Source organism: Podarcis bocagei, assembly GCF_964188305.1.
Source record: "Podarcis bocagei genome assembly, chromosome: 7".
Taxonomy (NCBI): Eukaryota; Metazoa; Chordata; class Lepidosauria; order Squamata; family Lacertidae; genus Podarcis; species Podarcis bocagei.
Window position 1 is genome coordinate 81,505,546 of NC_138132.1, and position 17,067 is coordinate 81,522,612.

The 17,067-nt window shown below is 46.5% G+C and overlaps 1 protein-coding gene across 2 annotated transcripts in view; it reads right to left on the bottom strand.

The window, feature by feature from the left end:
- Positions 1-17,067, bottom strand: part of CAPZB (capping actin protein of muscle Z-line subunit beta) — a 71,107-nt gene that overhangs the window by 53,801 nt on the left and 239 nt on the right. The gene's annotated exons all lie outside the window — the stretch shown is intronic.

The following is a 17,067-nucleotide window of genomic DNA, read 5'->3' on the forward strand; positions in this document are numbered from 1 at the left end:
TGAGCGGGAAACCCTTTTTTAACCCGAGGGCCACATTCTATCACGGGGAACCCTCCAGGGGCCACATGCCAGCGATGGCTGTGGTCAGAAGCAAAAATGGCCAGAAGAATGGATGTGATTTCTTTTGGTACAGCACACACTACACTCCAACCACATAAAAGCAGAAAGTTTCCACACATATTTGAGGCCTCGATCGAAGCAAGCAACTGGCATAACCACAGCCACAGTCTAGCCAGGCAAAAGCACTCACAGAGGCCACAGATAGAGGGTCAGTGAGTGGCATGCCCTGGGGAGAACCCTGAGGACCAGGCAGAGAAGCCTTGGGAACCACATACGGCCCTTGGGCCTGAGGCTCCCTAGTCCTGCCCACATCTGTTGGTTAGTTCTTGTGTGATGTCTTTGGAATTCCCTGCCTACTAATATTCAGCAAAGCTCCTTTCTTGTGCTATTTTAGATGCCTGCAATTCAGTTTATTTCAGCCAGTCTATAATTTAGTTACATATATTTGGTGTTTTTTTAAAAAAAATCTACTGATTTTATCTGTATATCACTGGTGATTGTTTTCCTGTTTTATGCACATGGCTTATGGGCATTTCTTAAACAAGATATTGCACCGTATTTTTCGCTCTATAAGACGCACCAGACCACAAAACGCACCTAATTTTTGGAGGAGGAAAACAAGAAAAAAAAAATTCTGAATCTCAGAAGCCAGAACAGTAAGAGGGATCGCTGTGCAGTGAAAGCAGCAATCCCTCTTGCTGTTATGGCTTCTGGGATAGCTGCGCAGCCTGCATTCGCTCCGTAAGACGCACACACATTTCCCCTTACTTTTTAGGAGGGGAAAAGTGAGTCTTATAGAGCAAAAAATACGGTAACTAAGGCCATGTTACCTTACGGTAACTAAGGTACATGTTGTTGAAATAGTGTGTATATACTTTCTTCCCCTGCTTACTCCTGCCTCCCTTACCTTCCACCCTCTGTTTCCCTCATGTCTATTTCTAGGCGGCAAAAACCTTGGAACACAGACATGCTCTCTTCTTGTTTGGAAAGCAACATTTCAGAGGGCACTAGTGAACAGGTTTGTGGTCATAATGCATTCCACCAGGATGCCTCAGAGGGAGGGATGGGAAGCAGGGCTTCTTTCATCAGCTTTGCTGAAAAGGCCAGCGACTGCCCCCTGAATTGTTTCTATGCCAGCTAGCCATTATAAGAAAATTACTATTTAAATACTGATGCCCCAGTTTGGTTTCTTCCTCTGCCTTCCCTGTCCCTTCTTCCCTTTTGTGATGTGCTTTTCCGACCTTAAGCCTGCAAGTCTCTCTCGTTTTAACTGGCCAAAGGGCAGGATACCAAAGCTCTAAACAAAATAATAAAGTAAGATAAATACTTTATTTTGGTACTGCTTTTATCCATGGTCCAGATAAATATCTGACAGAGTAGAATTCCAAGCAAGGAACATGACCAAAGAAGGTTATCACTGCCCAGTTCAGAACGGCATCAGTAGACAAGCATGAATTAAATGAATTGGCTTATTAAGCAGGAAGCTTGGAAATTATGTTTTATGCTCCCTCTTACGTGTTCCCCTTTTCACCACAAGCCACCCCCCAAAATACAGTGCCAGACACTTTCACAGCAAAATATCAGCATTTTATTAAAGCAGCTATGGTATGTTCCTGGAATGTATGTATAGAGAAGCTGAAATTTGATCTGGGGGGGGGGGGAGGAAAGAGACAAATAATCTAGGAACTTGAAAGATAAGAAGCAGAGGGGGGAAATAGTTGCTTGATCCACTGGCTGCAGTAAAAGCATTCAATCAAGGCAAATCAAGTTAAAATACTGTGTTTCAAATGAGTGCTACAAAAAAAAAAAAAAAAAAAAAAAAAAAAAGAAACCCCACTGCATGCAATTTGCATTCATAGCAACTGCATTTTGGAGAAGCCAGGATATTTTAGCAGCCACTAAAGAGAGGAAGGAAATGGCATCAACATGCAGGCTGGGATGCTGCATAGAAATAAGCCCCAACAAGACACATGGTGTGTGCGCATGCCACATTTCTGCAGAAGCCTTAAATCCACCTTCTTAAGAATCTCAGCTTTCAAACCAAGTTTCTGTCCCTTACTGTGACAGTTAACAGGCAGCCAACATAACATTTAAAAAAGCATATAGTCTGGTCTGGCTGTAACCAGCATGTAAGAGACACTACCTGGATGTGTAAGATATATATACCAGTGGTTCCCAAAGTGGGCAGTACTACCAATGGTGGTGGGGGGGGGCAGATGGGCACTAAGAGGCAAGGGGAGTGAAATGCTGATGACCTTGAAAAACTGGTATTACTAGATCAGGTTCACCCATTTTATTGAATTGGACTTTGAATAAACATGCAATTAACTGATACACTTCTGAATTTTATTGTGTCAATTATGTTCCTTAGTGGACTGTGCAAACCAATATACTGAATAATGTTTTTTGTAGTGTATGGCAGCGGGTGCTGGGAATGAGTTTATGGAACCCAAGCAGTGTTAGAAATTCACAAGGAGCCAGGCGCTTTTTTGCAATTGGCACTGATCCAATTACTACCATGTGGAGATCTCTGGATGCCGGGTTGGCGACTGACATCTTCATCTGGCTACCCCCTCCAGCTTTCTTAAGCAGGTAAGTAGAACAGCTTACTTATTGCATTTATATCCCACCCTTTCCTACAAGAAGTACATGACTCACCTCCTCCTCAGTTAAACCCTACAACGACCCTATGAGGTAGGTTAGGCTGAGACTGGCCCAAGGTCACCCAGTGAGCTTCATGAATGAGTGGAGGTTTGAGCACTGATCTTCAGGGTCCTAGTTTGACACAATAACCACTACACAAGACTACTTCTTCTACAAGGCAGCTGTATAAATCAAGTAGGTAAATAAATATGGGGAAAGCCAAATGTCACTTACAGAAGGATCTGAAATATTTTCCCTGAAGCTTGAATTTGCTTTGTTCTGGATTGCTTTATTTGATGTTTTAATGTGTTATAAAACAAGTTTTTTAAAATATATATGTAAAGCGGTATAGAAATGAAAAATCATCATCATCGGGGTGGTGGTGGGGGGGTGGTGCCTAAACACTGTGCTGGTGACCGTAACCTAAGCTTAAGGTGCCATTTGGTGATTAGCTTACATATGGCAAGCTTGAAAACTGACAACACCTACGCGCGCGCGCACACACACACACACACACACACAAGCATGTTATTTCTGGGTAGTCATCAGCTGAGGTACAAGACCTGGGGCTCAAGGCAATCCATTTCGTTTTGCAGCAAAATCCTGCAATATAGAGATTTGTGCATTTACTCCCCACGCAAAGGAGAGCTGAACGAGAGACTGTTTTGATTTCCCCACCATTTCCGCCAAGTCTCAGGACAGAGGAAGTTCGTATCCCCTCTGGTTGGCTGGCTTGGCTTTCTTACAAAGCCTGGGACAGATTTACGATACTAGCCATAAGCGTAGCAAGTGGCAGCCGCCCAGAGACTTCAGCAGACATTAGCCAGTTCAGCCCTGCTGTGGCAGAGACAGCCTCGGCTCCCCTTCCCACTCACAGCTTTTAACCACCATGGCTGTCAAGGGTGGAAGCTCTGTTGTCAGAGCTTCCACCTGCCAGAGTGGATGTGTTTACAAGAACAGGATTAACTTCACGAAGTCTCCCTATAAATTTGTTTTCCAAACACTGAGTCTTTTTTCAAAAGAAAAAGAAAAAGTTGGGGATTATACTTGGACGAGGAATGCTAAAAGGAATACTAGCTCACTTTGGGAGTTCACACACAGAGAGAGGATCAGGTTTTCACCAGTCAATTCAATACCACTGGCCACAAGCAGGGAGAGAGTGCTGTTGTTGCATTCAGGACCTGCTTGCTGGCTTCTTTTTGGGCCACTGTGAGAACAGGATGCGAGGCAAGCAAACTCTTGCACTCATACCCTGGAACTAATAACAACTGTGTAAGTTTATCTGCAAGGCTGGTAAGACCGGATTCTGTGCCACTGTGACAACAGCAGCTGACATTGCACTAATCCTTTCCTCCTCACACCTCTACACATCTAAAACCACAAACAGGGGCTGTCAGGCACCTCCTGTGCATTCTGTGCTGCTACATCAGAAGTGGCACACGCACACACACTATTGCATGCTGTCATCAGGTCCCTGTTCATGGCAACAGAGGAACTTCTCCAACTGTGTGACAGGCCAGCTCCATCAGGCCTCCTCTTCCTCAACTGTCATCTGAGGGCAGCCATTCCATCAGAAGGCCTCAATCAGACAGAATGGAAGAAGGGCTCGTTCCATCAGCTTTGCCAGAAGCCCAGCTCCATCAGGCATCTCCTGCCTCCAAACTGTGCCAGCTCGTCATTATAAGAACAGCAGCTTAAGAACTGGTGGTCTGAGTTTGATTTCCCCCCTCTTACCTCCCTGTCCCTTTTCCCTTGTGTGTCATGTTCCTTTTAGACTGTCAGCATGGAGGGACTGTCCTGTTTTAATTGAATGCACCTAAGCCACTCTGAAAGCCCTTTTGGCTGAAGAGGAGGATAGTAATGCTCTAAATAAAAATAATAGATTTATAAACTTCCATCTGCTCACAAAAAAAGAAGAGCACAGTGTAAACTGGATCGCCTGCGCTGAAAGGAAGTTGGAAGCTATTCTGGTTGAGGAAAAAGTCCATGCTAGTACAGAGAAAGCCCATTATTCTAAATCCAGCTCTAGGAGAATGGGTCCAGCGTGCTCTGTTCTCAACACAGGGTAGCAACAGACCCCTCTGGGCTCCTCATTTGGCACCTATCCCACATACAGTCCTCAAGCTACATTGACCCCCCTCCCTCTTCTTTTTTAAAAAGGACTTTAGAAGCAGCTGCTGTGCCTCTTCCCTCATCCACCTGGTATTTTACAGATCTACATCTGGGGCGTTGATATGATCTTCTGTTGGCAGGCAAGCAAAACAAAACTCAGAGGGGGGCAAGGGAAGAGTAGAACTAAAGGCAATGCTAGCTTGAAACAAAGCTTGTTCTGGCAAGTTGCCAAGAAGTTTATCACAAAATCCTAACTGGTCCAACCCTCCGAAAGCAAACAGACAGAGAGGCCCAAGACTTACAGTGTGCTGAAACACAACAGCCTTGAACCCAAGGAGCCAACACTGAACCTGAGATCTTGTTTCTGCCCTGTGAAGTAAGGCCTGGTGTTACAGTAGAAGAGTCTGTATGCTGAATCAGGCTACTGGCCTTTCTAGTCAAACATCCTGATCTTACAGTGGCCAACCAGATGCCCCAATGGGAAGCCCCAAAGCAAGACCTGAGCACAACAGCAACCCTGCCCTGCTGCAGTTTCCATCAAATCTTATTCAGAAGCAATGCTGCCTCCAAGTTGTGGAGGCAGAGAACAGCCATCATGACTAGTAGTCACCTATAGCCTTGTTCTCCCATGAATTTTAGTGCTGTGACAAAGTCATTCCTTTTGTTTGCCCTGAATCCTCCAACATTCAACTACAGTCATACCTCGGCTTAAAGTAGCTTCAGGTTGAGCGTTTTCGGGTTGCGCTCCACGGCGACCCGGAAGTAACAGAACACATTACTTCTGGGGTTCGCCGCTCACGCAGACGCTCAAAATGACGTCACGCGCATGTGCAGCGAATTGCGACCCGCACAGACGCGGGTTGTGTTCGCTTAAGGATGCGAACGGGGCTCTGGGATGGATCCCGTTCGCACCCAGAGGTACCACTGTACACTGGATGTTCATGAGTTCTAGTATTATGAGAGATGGGGAAAGACTGTAAGAAAGAAGGAAGGTAGGTGCACGGGTGGGGTGGGGCGAGTTGCTGAGGTTGACAAGGTAGTGAACCAGCCTCCATTGTTCAGAAGACTTGGAAGGGGGTGGAAGTGAGAGCTCTCACAAGCCTAATGTAAGCCAAAATTGACCAAACAACTGCCCCAAAATGCCAACTCCCTCCAGTATGCCAGTAAATGAAGGAGAAGTGTGTGGAGAGCTGCCAAGGCATCAGTTGCCAGCAGGCTTAATGTATGCCCATCCTCTTATTGTCAGCTGCACCCTGGCACTGCATTAAGAGACCAGCTCCAGGCCCTGCCAAAACCTTATTACTGCCACCAGCGCTCTCTGGCCTGGCATTGGCTCCCGCAGTTCCATTTATGTCTTGGCTTTTCTCGACTTCCCCCCTCAAAGCCTAGGGTTATATTTCCGACGCCTGCAGCGCGGAGACGCAGCAAGAGAGCCCAGCTAAAAAGCCACAGACATTGGTCCTCCAGATACTTTTCTATTTCTGGTATGCACCAGTGTGCAAAAAATAAAACTGGGGAAGGCAGGTAGCTGGAGATCAGTTTCAAGCTCAGTAACACAGCCCGCGTAAGAAGGAAAGAGTTGGGGGTCGGGGCAGGGCGGGGGTAAGGATAGCAGATACCCTAGAGAAATATCAGGGAGGTGTCATTTACAGCGCGGTTTTAAAAAGTTACTTGCAGGCAGTTTCTAAACAGTAATGAGGAAGTTATGGGCTGGGGAGCCAGATTAGAATGTTTGCCATGGAACAAGAACAGCAATGCCTCCCTCGGGTTCTGAATCCAGTATCAAAAACATCTATGAGCAGTAGGTATGAAGGTGAGCCTGGACTCTGCCCGAGTCTGTTGGCAATGCCAGGCCTCAGCTCAAGGCACATATGCATGATAATGCACATAAATGAGAAGAATGGCTCAAGGTAGTGTCCCTCCCTCTCCCCTGAGGAACAATACACTCTGCCTGCCTCTGAACATGGAAGTTCCACTTTGCCATCAGAGCCAATCCCTATTAGCAGACTTCCCTTGCACTATGAATTTGTCTAGTCCTCCTTTTCAAAACAAGCAACTATCACAACTGGGGGGTGACTGCAGCAGTTGGCATTGTCTTAGCCATTCTTCCCATGCAGCTGTTTCCTTACTGCAATTATATCCCACCCTTTTCTCCTCATTTAATCCCCACAACAATCCTGTGAGGTAGGCTAGATTGAGAAGCAGTGGATGGCTTGAGGTCATCCCATGAGCTTCATGGCCAGGTGAAGAATAGAACCCTGGCCCTAGTCCAACACTCTAACCCCTACTTCACACTGCTGGGAGCGCCAGAGGAAGGCCTCATTCATTTTTAAGCACCTGGAGTCTCACTAAATCAGATGCAGCGAACACCTCAAAGACCCCAAAAGACTCCCTGGGTCTGTCACACATGACCTAACTGAGCAGACCATTCTTAATTTCTGCACACATGCACGCCTTGCTTTTTAAAAAGCAAGACATCTGGCTTCCTCTTCCAACATTTCAAGAGGAACTCTGCTAACCCGTTGACTAGGAAACCAAGTGCAAATTGTTCAGTTCCGTCGTCAATCATGCTTGGCAAGCATCAACACGGCATACGGTACAGAGAAGAGCAACGAGGGTGGGGAACCTGGGATGTACCACGCAGAAAACCCCTTTAAAGCCTGGAGAGAATGTGTACAACTGAACACACACAAAGGTGCACTTGAGCTTAACCCCATTAACTAGAACCGTGAGAGCTTCCATCCTCAAAAAAAAACCATGTTCCCACACTATCTTTCTTAAACACATCTTGCTTGCTCAGACATTGTACCATGCTTGCAAAATGATTCAAGCAGAAAGGTTAGTCCACATGCACAGTGGTTCTCCTTTACAAAAAATATATGCTACGGTCCACAGAATAACAGAATGGAGATTTGTCTTAGGAGGCAGCTGCTTCACACATCCTGGGTGAGTGCTGCTGATTGAACAAGCTGGAGGTACCACATGCAGCTAGCTGCTTTATGGCTAGGAAGAGTAGTACAGGGCTAGCTAGGAAGGGATCTGGAAGCCCTAGCGATGCCACAAACATCTGTAAAGCTGAAATGCGTTAAGAGCTCCATAAAGCAAAGGATCACTCCAAGTTCAAAACTTGTTCCTTGTTTCAGAACCCTGATTCAAGTGGGTGGGCACACCAACGACGCTGGACGGAATTGGTCGATTTCTCCAGCATGCCCAGACACTGCTTTAAAGCGCAGTTTGCTGCAGCCTCCTCACTTAATTAGCATCCTCAAGTTGAAAGTTGGACAACCCCCCCAGGAGGGAAGCAGCAGGGACCACCTCAAAGTACAAAGGCCACATGGATGTAACTACAGCTCTCTGAATCCTGACTCAGTGTTTCAAACCACCACACCACCCACTTCCCTCAGGATTTAGTTTTTCTTACTAATTTGGGAGAAACGTACAAGCTTCAGTTCTGAAATTTTAGGACTTATTTACCAGTCATTATTGTGGTTAGTGGGTTAGTTGTGCTCACAAGCATAACAGTCTTTCAGATTCACAGTGCTTTCTGTCAGCTCCCATGCGCGTAATCCTATTCTATGGACTGGGCCCCTGGGCCATAAAATGGCTTGGCCTGTCTCTAGTAGGGACATGGTTTGAACCCACATTCAAATTTAAAAGTGCTCTCTACTTTTCAATTGGTGACAAGGAATTCTCTTGTGCAGACGCTTATAAAATCATAGAACTATAGGGTTAGAAGGAATCCCAAGGGTCATCTAGTCCAACCCCCTGCAAGACAGGAATCACAGCTAAAGAATCCCTGGCAGATGGCTATCCAATCTCTGTTTAAAAACCTCCCATGAAGGAGAGTCTGTTCCGCTGTCAAACAACTCTTACTGTCAGGAAGTTCTTCCTTATGCTCCTTACTGAATCTTGCAAAAGAAGTTCTAGGAACATGCTGAGAGCTCTCTGCAACTCACTGCTACTCCTTATAGGGGCCACCTTGAACTGCACATTATGGGAATCAGCAAAGAACCCAAACTGTAGGGAGGCAAAATTCATTACCCAACTAGGCTTCCACCCAAGACTTTACAAAAAATAAAACAAACTTTAGCTTTCAACAGTGCTGCTACAGAAGAGCACCAGCAACAGAGCCAGACAGGCTTCTTTCAAGAGGGCATTCCACAACAGTGGCACCACAAGTGAACAGGTCACACCCGTGTTTCCACCAAAGTTATGCTCTGCCTCCACAGAGGCAGAAATGCTTCTGAATGTTGCTGGAAGCCACAGGAGGAGAGAGGGCTCTTATGCCCAGATTCTGCTTGAGAGTTTCTCACAAGGGCATCTGGTTGGCCACTGTGAGAATAGGATGCTGGACAAGATGGGCCAGTGGTAAGTTCTTCTTATGCACAGTACATTTTGCCCAGCCCAATACTCTGGCAGCCACATACTAGGCCAGTGGAGGTTTCCAAATGATAGCCACATGTGAAACACACTGCAGCAGAAGTCCCAACCCGGTTGTTACTGAAGCATGAGTGACCACAGTAGTTCTATCTTCTGAAAGACCAGCCTAAGGTGGTAAAAGGCATTCCTGACCACCCACTTTGACATGACCCATAAACACAAGGTTCCCAAAAGAATTTTGTAAGTTGAGATATATGTTGGCAGTGTAACACTGAAAATGCCTTTTTGAGGCATATTATGTGCTGGGCATGTGTTGTGGAGATATTGTTCATATTCACTTTGTCTTGGGAAATCCTTGAGTTTCACCGATGCTTCTGTGGCATAGGAACTAACAAATAGCCAGCAAAGGTGGGTTCTGCAAGCCGTTATAGTGACCAAGGGACTTGTACTGTAAGGACAAATGTTCACCATCATTCATCCAGCCATTTTAAAATCTCACTGTCCTTTCTAGGTCTGAACACATAGCTTATAACTATCAATTCCATTTAGATACCTATTTGGAATGCTCATATTAATGCAGTTTAATAATTAATATCAGATTTTTAAATTATCATTTGTTTTACTTTTTCTGTTATAACTGCAGATGGAAATGTGGGAACTTAGGTTCCCTCAAGCTGCTAATACCTTGTGTGCTGCTTTTATTATTATATTTTACATTGTTGACCCCACCCTGGCACCTGTGGCGAAGGGCAGGCTAATGAGTCTAACAACATCCACAACCCACATTCTGGGAATGAGTTCACTATTAGCATATATGAATACTAGGTTTGGGGACAAAGAGCTGATGAGGGCTATTACCTCACTGAGCCCTCCTTGCAGCCTCTGATGGAAGCATTCGCCTGACTGCTATGGGAAATAGGATACCAAAGATGATGGACTTTTGCTCTGATCCATCAAGATTGCTCTTAAATCTGGAGGCCAACATTCTAAATAAGGGATAGTGAACCTAATGCCCTCCACAGATGTTGCTGAACTACAGCACCCATAATCCCTAGCTACTGGCAATGTTGGGCAGGGCTGATGGGAACTGGAGTTCCCAGCAACATCTGGAGGGCACCACCTTGGTTACCTAAGCCCTAAATCCAACACCAGCCAAGAATAGGAAAAGCCAAAGAAAAGACAGCAGGTGTTCTTAATACACCTTGGCTTGTGTGCCTATCTCTTGCTCAGTCCTTGTTGTGCAATTTTGGGCTTTGTCCCCTTAAAAAAATTCCCCAGTGTTGTTTTGATTAGTGTTTTTTTTTTGTACTTCTGCAAGCACACAATGTGTCCCCAACCAGAGGTACTATCCCTCCCCCAACACTCAATGGGAAACATTTCTGTGGAATTAAAAGCTGGCAAACAAAGGGAAGTGGTACACTTAAGGCAAAGACTCACACAGAGTTGCAGCAGCAGCCTTCTTTATAGGCAGTGCTGTGAATGCTCAAATACAACTTTGAGGTGCTTTGTTGTACTCCAGCACACACTTTGGAGAAGAACTGGTACAGACGAAGATGTTTTGTCCACTGAAAATTCACACGCACCAAGGCAACTGTGACAATCACTGCCAGCACATTCACAGGACAAAGTGCTTTTCGCCAACTAGCACACCAACAGCAGCTCCCCCCTGGTCAGAGATGGTCTTGCCACTATTATCAGCCTGTGAACATCAAGACTTGACTACAGCTGCACATTACAGTGGAATGGAAGGTGGTGGATTCTCCTTCATTGGAAGTTTTCAAGCAGAAGTGGAATGGCCACCTGCTTTATTTAGAACACCTCGGATTGAATCCCTACTAGACCACGAAGCTCACTGACCTTGGGCCAGTCACTACCTCTCAGCCTAACCTACCCAACAGGGCTGTTGTGGGGATTATATAAGAAGAAGGAGAGCCATGTACCCTTCTTGGAGAAAAAGGTGGGATATAAATGCAATAAATCAATAATAATAGGTTTTTTTTTATTAAAAAAAACAAACCTGATGAAAGGCAGAATAATGAAGAAAATGAATATGCCACACTAGGGTAACTACACTCTTGGTCTAGACAGGAGCAGAGAACACCCGTGGGACTTGGCGCCTCTTTCTTGGAACACTTCCTCACTCTCCATTTCTAGGGTGCCAAGTCAGCTGGGGAGGAGGAGAGAAACAGAAGCAACGCCTGCTGACAGCCCCCATCTCCTCCAAAAGGAGCCATTCCTGTGGGCAAGTACAGTATCAAGCACTCTAAAAATAGACAAGCGCCACATTATACTGTATGCTTAAGTTTTACTGCCTGGGCAATGAATGCCGTATTGCTTCTACTAGAAATGCATGCCAAAACCAGGTAACTGTCATGCTCAAGACTTAGCACACTCAGTTAAAAGAGAGAGAGAGAGAGAGAGAGAGAGAGAGAGAGAGAGAGAGAAGGTAGTGGTTAGGAGTGTGGAACAAGCTTACCAGAAACCACTATACAGTGCAATGAGAGAAATATTGCAATATGCCATTTGTAAGGGTGTTTGCCACCTACTAAACTTGGTCGCCCTGATGACCTCTATTAGGGAAGAGCAAGGGGGAGTGCAACCCTGTTGGTTCTCCTTGGCCCCTCGGCAGCTTTTGATTCCAATGACCATGGTGTTCTTCTGAAGCCACACAGAGAGCTGGGAGGTGGAAACACTATCTTGCAGTGGTTCAGCTCCTACCTTCAAGGTTGCTCCCAGAAAGTAGGACTAGGAGTTGGTTGCTCAGCAATATGGCTTTAGAGATCTATATGAAACAGCTGGGAAATACCATCAGGGATTCAGAGTGAAGTGCGGCCAGTATGCTCACAACACACAGTTCTCTCTCTCCATCTGACAGAAGAGGCTGTGAAGGTGTTGGACCGTTATCTAAGGACAGTGAAGGGCTGAATGGAGACTAATAAACTGAGGCTAAATCCTGATAAGATGGAGTTACTGTGCATGGGTGGTTCCCATGTCTTGGTCATGGAATTAAGTTTATGACCTGTCCTACAGGGCTGCAGTCCCCCTGAAGGCACAGGTTCGTATTCTTGGAATACTGAATTCCCATGTGTCACTGGAGTCTCAAGGGGCTCCTGTGGCTAGGAGTACTTACCACTAGGTTGGGCTGATTCACCAGCTGCAGTCATTCCTAGACTGGGACAGCCTGGTCTCAGTTGTCCATGCTAGGTGACCTATCATCTGGACTACAGTAATGCTTCCTATGTGGGCTGCTCTTGAAGATAGTCCAAAGGCCACAGCTAGGACAGAACATGATTGCTAGCTAGTAACTGGGGCAGGTCAATGGACCATGTGTCCTGGAAGCACTGCACCAGCTGTCAGCAAGCTACTGGGCTCAACTAGTATTAGTCCTAGCATACAAATCCCTAAAAGGCTGGGGATGCAAGTAAAGATGCCTTCCCGATTCTCACCATTGCAAACCCTACAAACAGCAGATGAGGCCTTGTTCGTAACACCACCATAGGGAGTTTCCAAAGTTGGTGGTCAGCAAGGATATGGCCTTTTCAGTGTTGGTTTCACATTTGTGGAATGCCCTCCCTAACAAGGAAAGTCTGCCTCCCTCATTATTGACTTTCATGACTAAAAACGTTCCTGTTTACCCAGGCATTTGATTCTCCTGCAAGTTCAGTAGGGAGCCACCAGCAATTCACACAAAAGGAAGCTTTACTTTTTTTATTTTAAAAAGTGCATTAGGCAGACATACCTGCTCCTCAAAATGAAACGACAACCCCCTAAAATTTTGATGGTCTGTAAAATTTCAACATCTGCCTACATTTGACTTAACTTGCAACCTTTCTTAACACGGCCAAGTGTTCCTGTGTACCCTGGATGTCTGTAAGTTCGCAAAAACAAAACTCAGGTAAGTGAACAAATGTACACCTCTGTTATGTGTACCCAGCAGTCAGAAATTCTGTAAGCATAAGTGCACACACCTGGCTGATCCCGGAACAATCTGCCCGCCACCATCCCAAGGAAGATGCAAGTGTGTGAAAGGACAACTTCCTCATTAACTACCAACAGCCCCGCGTTCTGTGCAAAAGATCTGCCCTGCATCATGAAGTTAATGTCATGCCCCGAATGCCAACTGTTAGGTATGAAAATGCATCATTTCCAGACAATTCCAAGTGCTTGTGCTATCAGTAGGCATAACTATTTTATGCATGACTATATACTTCATGCCCCCACATCTGAGGGAGACAGAGTAAGTATGCCTCTGAAAACGTTTCTAAGAATCACATGTTGGGGGAGAGCATTGTTGTACTCATGTCCATAGGCACCTGCCTGGCCACTGAGTGAAAAGGATTCTGGAACAGATGGGCATTTGGCCTGATCTAACAGAAGGGCATTTCTTATGTTTTGATGTGCACATACCCAGCTTTGAGGTTAGCAGGGTGGAATGAATGCATAGCATTTTTTACATTATATGGAAATACCCTAACAGGTTTGTTAGCCCCACAAGTCAGTCAGTGTGCCCAAGTATGCTCATATAGGACAGGTGATAACAGAACTAGTGCAAAATTATATGAAACAGAAACAGGCTTGTTTCTTGAACTAAATCTGGCAGATATGAGACAAGAAAGGATGTTTTATCTTTCCACCTAACACAGACTTTCCAGACTACAGGTCTACTCACAACTCAGGCACTGTCATGTTTCAATGTATATTTTTGCTGTTACACAGCTGTTTGTGTTGTGAGCTGTATTGGACACGTGAAAAAGCTACGTATAACTGAAAAAATGATCATGACAGCTGGTTACCTAACCATGAGCAGAACATAAGAACAGGAGAGAAGATGCCCTATGGATCAGATCAGTTGCCCAGCTAGTCCAGCCTCCTGTTCTCAGAGGGGGCAACTAGATGTTCCAACAGCAGGCCCACAAACATCCAGTTTCCAGCAACTGGAAGTTCTGGCTCCTTCCTCCCCAATCTATACCGCCAAACCTAATCCCCAAATTCAGGGAGGAACATTTGCTTTGTATGCAGGTGTTATCAGGCTCAAGACCTGTCACCTGGCATCTCCAGTTAAAGGAGTTAATGGGCCTTCAGTTAAAGTCAGTCACTAGCAAGACTCTCAGCCTGAGATCTTGGAGAGCTGCTGCCAGTCAGAATAAATAATACTCAGCTAGATGGGTCTGGCTCTGTATAAGACCACTTCACATATAGCAGACTAGCAAGCAGCTTAATTAAAGAGCCCTTTTTTGCTCTCTGTAAGGGCAGCCATACAGTTAAGTTAATTGCACAGAGCAAGCCATCACACAGAATGAATTAGTAACTTGAGAGAGATTTGCCACATGGATTGCCCAGTCATTCAAAGGGACCTGTGCACGAGCTGGCACACTTTTGTACCAATCTGCAATCTGTTCACACCATCACCACCTCAGGTTTCCAGGCGATTATCCACACTACAACAGCTCCCTTTGAAAGAGGAAAGCCATGACATTTGCTGAGTGCCATACGGCGTTTGCTAGTGCAAGGTCCTCCTACTGTCTTAGAGACCACAGTGACAGCTACCAAACCACAGCAGTCACTGCAGAAATGCCCCATCTTTATGACTCAATGAGACAAGCCGTGCCTGTGTTTCCCACCAAAACTCCTTTGACCAAGCCCAGCAGATACAACAGTCTTCGTCAACATCCCCCCACTCCACAACAAATGTTCTGGACTACAACTCCCATCAGCCCCAGCCAGCACAGCTAATGGAATCTGTAGTCCAAAACATCTGGGGGGTGCCAGGTTGACCAAGAAAGGGATATGAGATAGTGAAGAGACATCGTAGACAATTGGAACACACTGCCACTTTCTACAGGTAAGCTGTAGTTCCACCGACACCAGGCCAATGCTCTACCTGAAGCGATTTCCAAGTGTCCTGGTCAGGAAAACTCCAAGTGCAAGAAGAATTAGGATGCCTCTTTAAAACTACATTGGTAAGTCCTTCCAATTTACAAGCAACTGCCTAACAGCCAGGTCTACAACCATGTTATCATGTAAAGGAGGCTATGGGTAATTTTCTTTTTTACTGTTATTTTTCACCCACTCATGGAAACCCCCCATTGTCTCCTACTCAAGGTGTTCAAAATACCCTGGGAGCCAGGTGCATTTTGCTATTGGAGGTGGTCTAATTGTGACTATGTAGAGATTTCTGGGTGCCAGGTAGCGACTGAAATCTCAATTGAGCCAGTGTCATGTGCTTCTGTGTTGCCATGTGAATCATGGATCCCTTGCTGGGCATCTTAGTTCCCTATCACCAGTGCAGGGCTGAGTACAGATATATTTCACTGTGCTGCAGGCCACCCAAATGGAACTCATGCCTCTGCCTTAAAGGTAAAGGGACCCCTGACCATTAGGTCTACTCGCAGACGACTCTGGGGTTGCGGCACACATCTCACTCTATAGGCTGAGAGAGCCGGCATTTGTCCACAGACAGCTTCCGGGTCATGTGGCCAGCATGACAAAGCCGCTTCTGGCGAACCAGAGCACCGCACGGGAACACCATTTACCTTCCCGCTGGAGCAGTACCTATTTATCTACTTGCACCTGACGTGCTTTCGAACTGCTAGGTTGGCAGGAGAGCCTCTGCCTTAGTCCACAGTTAATACCTTTTCCACTGGTGTGCGTTTCACCTTCTTGCATACTGGGACAAGTGAACTGTTCTAAGAGCAAACTACAGTCAAGCAATGTAGCTGAGATCATAGAGTTGTAGAACTGTAATGTTGAAAGGGACCCCAAGTGTCATCTAGTTCAACATGCTGGCAAACAGACATTCTGTTGCGGCTACTGTAACCTAGATTTAAGGCACCATTTGGCACCTAGCTTATGTATCTGAGTTTCTAACATTGCCTACTCGGTGTATTCCCCAACAATCACTGCATCTCACACCAGCTCCACCCCCCAATCCCATCTCTCTTATACTATTCTTTCTCACCAGCTAATAAACCCGCAACCACAGCCATTGCCATCCTACTTGCCCTCTTGACCTCAACACCACCACTGCCTTCTGCATGGCCTTCCACCTTCACATGTAGCTTTGGCTACATGGTGTCACCACAAAAACAAGCTGCACCCTACAGTCCTCTATCTGTCCTTTTCTCTCTCTCCCCCACCCCCACCAATTCAGCATGCAGTGGGGCGGGGAGAAAAAGCAACACGGGGAGGAACTTCCCTTCCTGACAGATACACCCTCTTTCTATTTCCCCTGCCCAGGCCTTGCCTCTCCCCCAGAGCCACACCCAGCCCCTTGCCTCTCTTTACTCCAGCCCAGACCCTGACAGGAAGCACAAATCACTCTCCTCAAGCCACCACTACCCGATTCATCTCCCCCAAAATACAAATGCACATCTGGCTCCTCCTACTCCCCCCTCCAGCGTATCTACAACGCCTCCCCACTTTTTACTCCAGCCCAGATCCTGACAGGAAGCACAGGTAACCGCCGAAAGTGACACCTGGAGTCTTCTTTCCTCCCCGGTCCCCTCTCCCCCCCACAGTGGCCGCTCCCCCAGGAGGTCTCAGACCGGCCCTCCCCCCGTCCAGGACCTGACAGGGAGCGCGAATAACTTTTTCTCTCCCCCACCCAGCCCTCCTCCAGAACCAGATCGGGTCCTGGCTTTTATCCCCCGCCTCGCCTCACCACCCCGATCCTGGCCAGAAGCACAAATAACCCCCTCGACACCCCCCATCACCCACCGCACCTGGCTCCCCTACCCCCGAGCTGTAACCCCTGCCTGTCCCCTTTTCACCCCAGACAGGGAGCACCACCAACTCCCCCCGTGAGCCCTCCGAGTGACACCTGGATTCTCCGCCCCCCCCCCGCTCCCCTCAGCAGCGGCCCCTCCCCCAAGA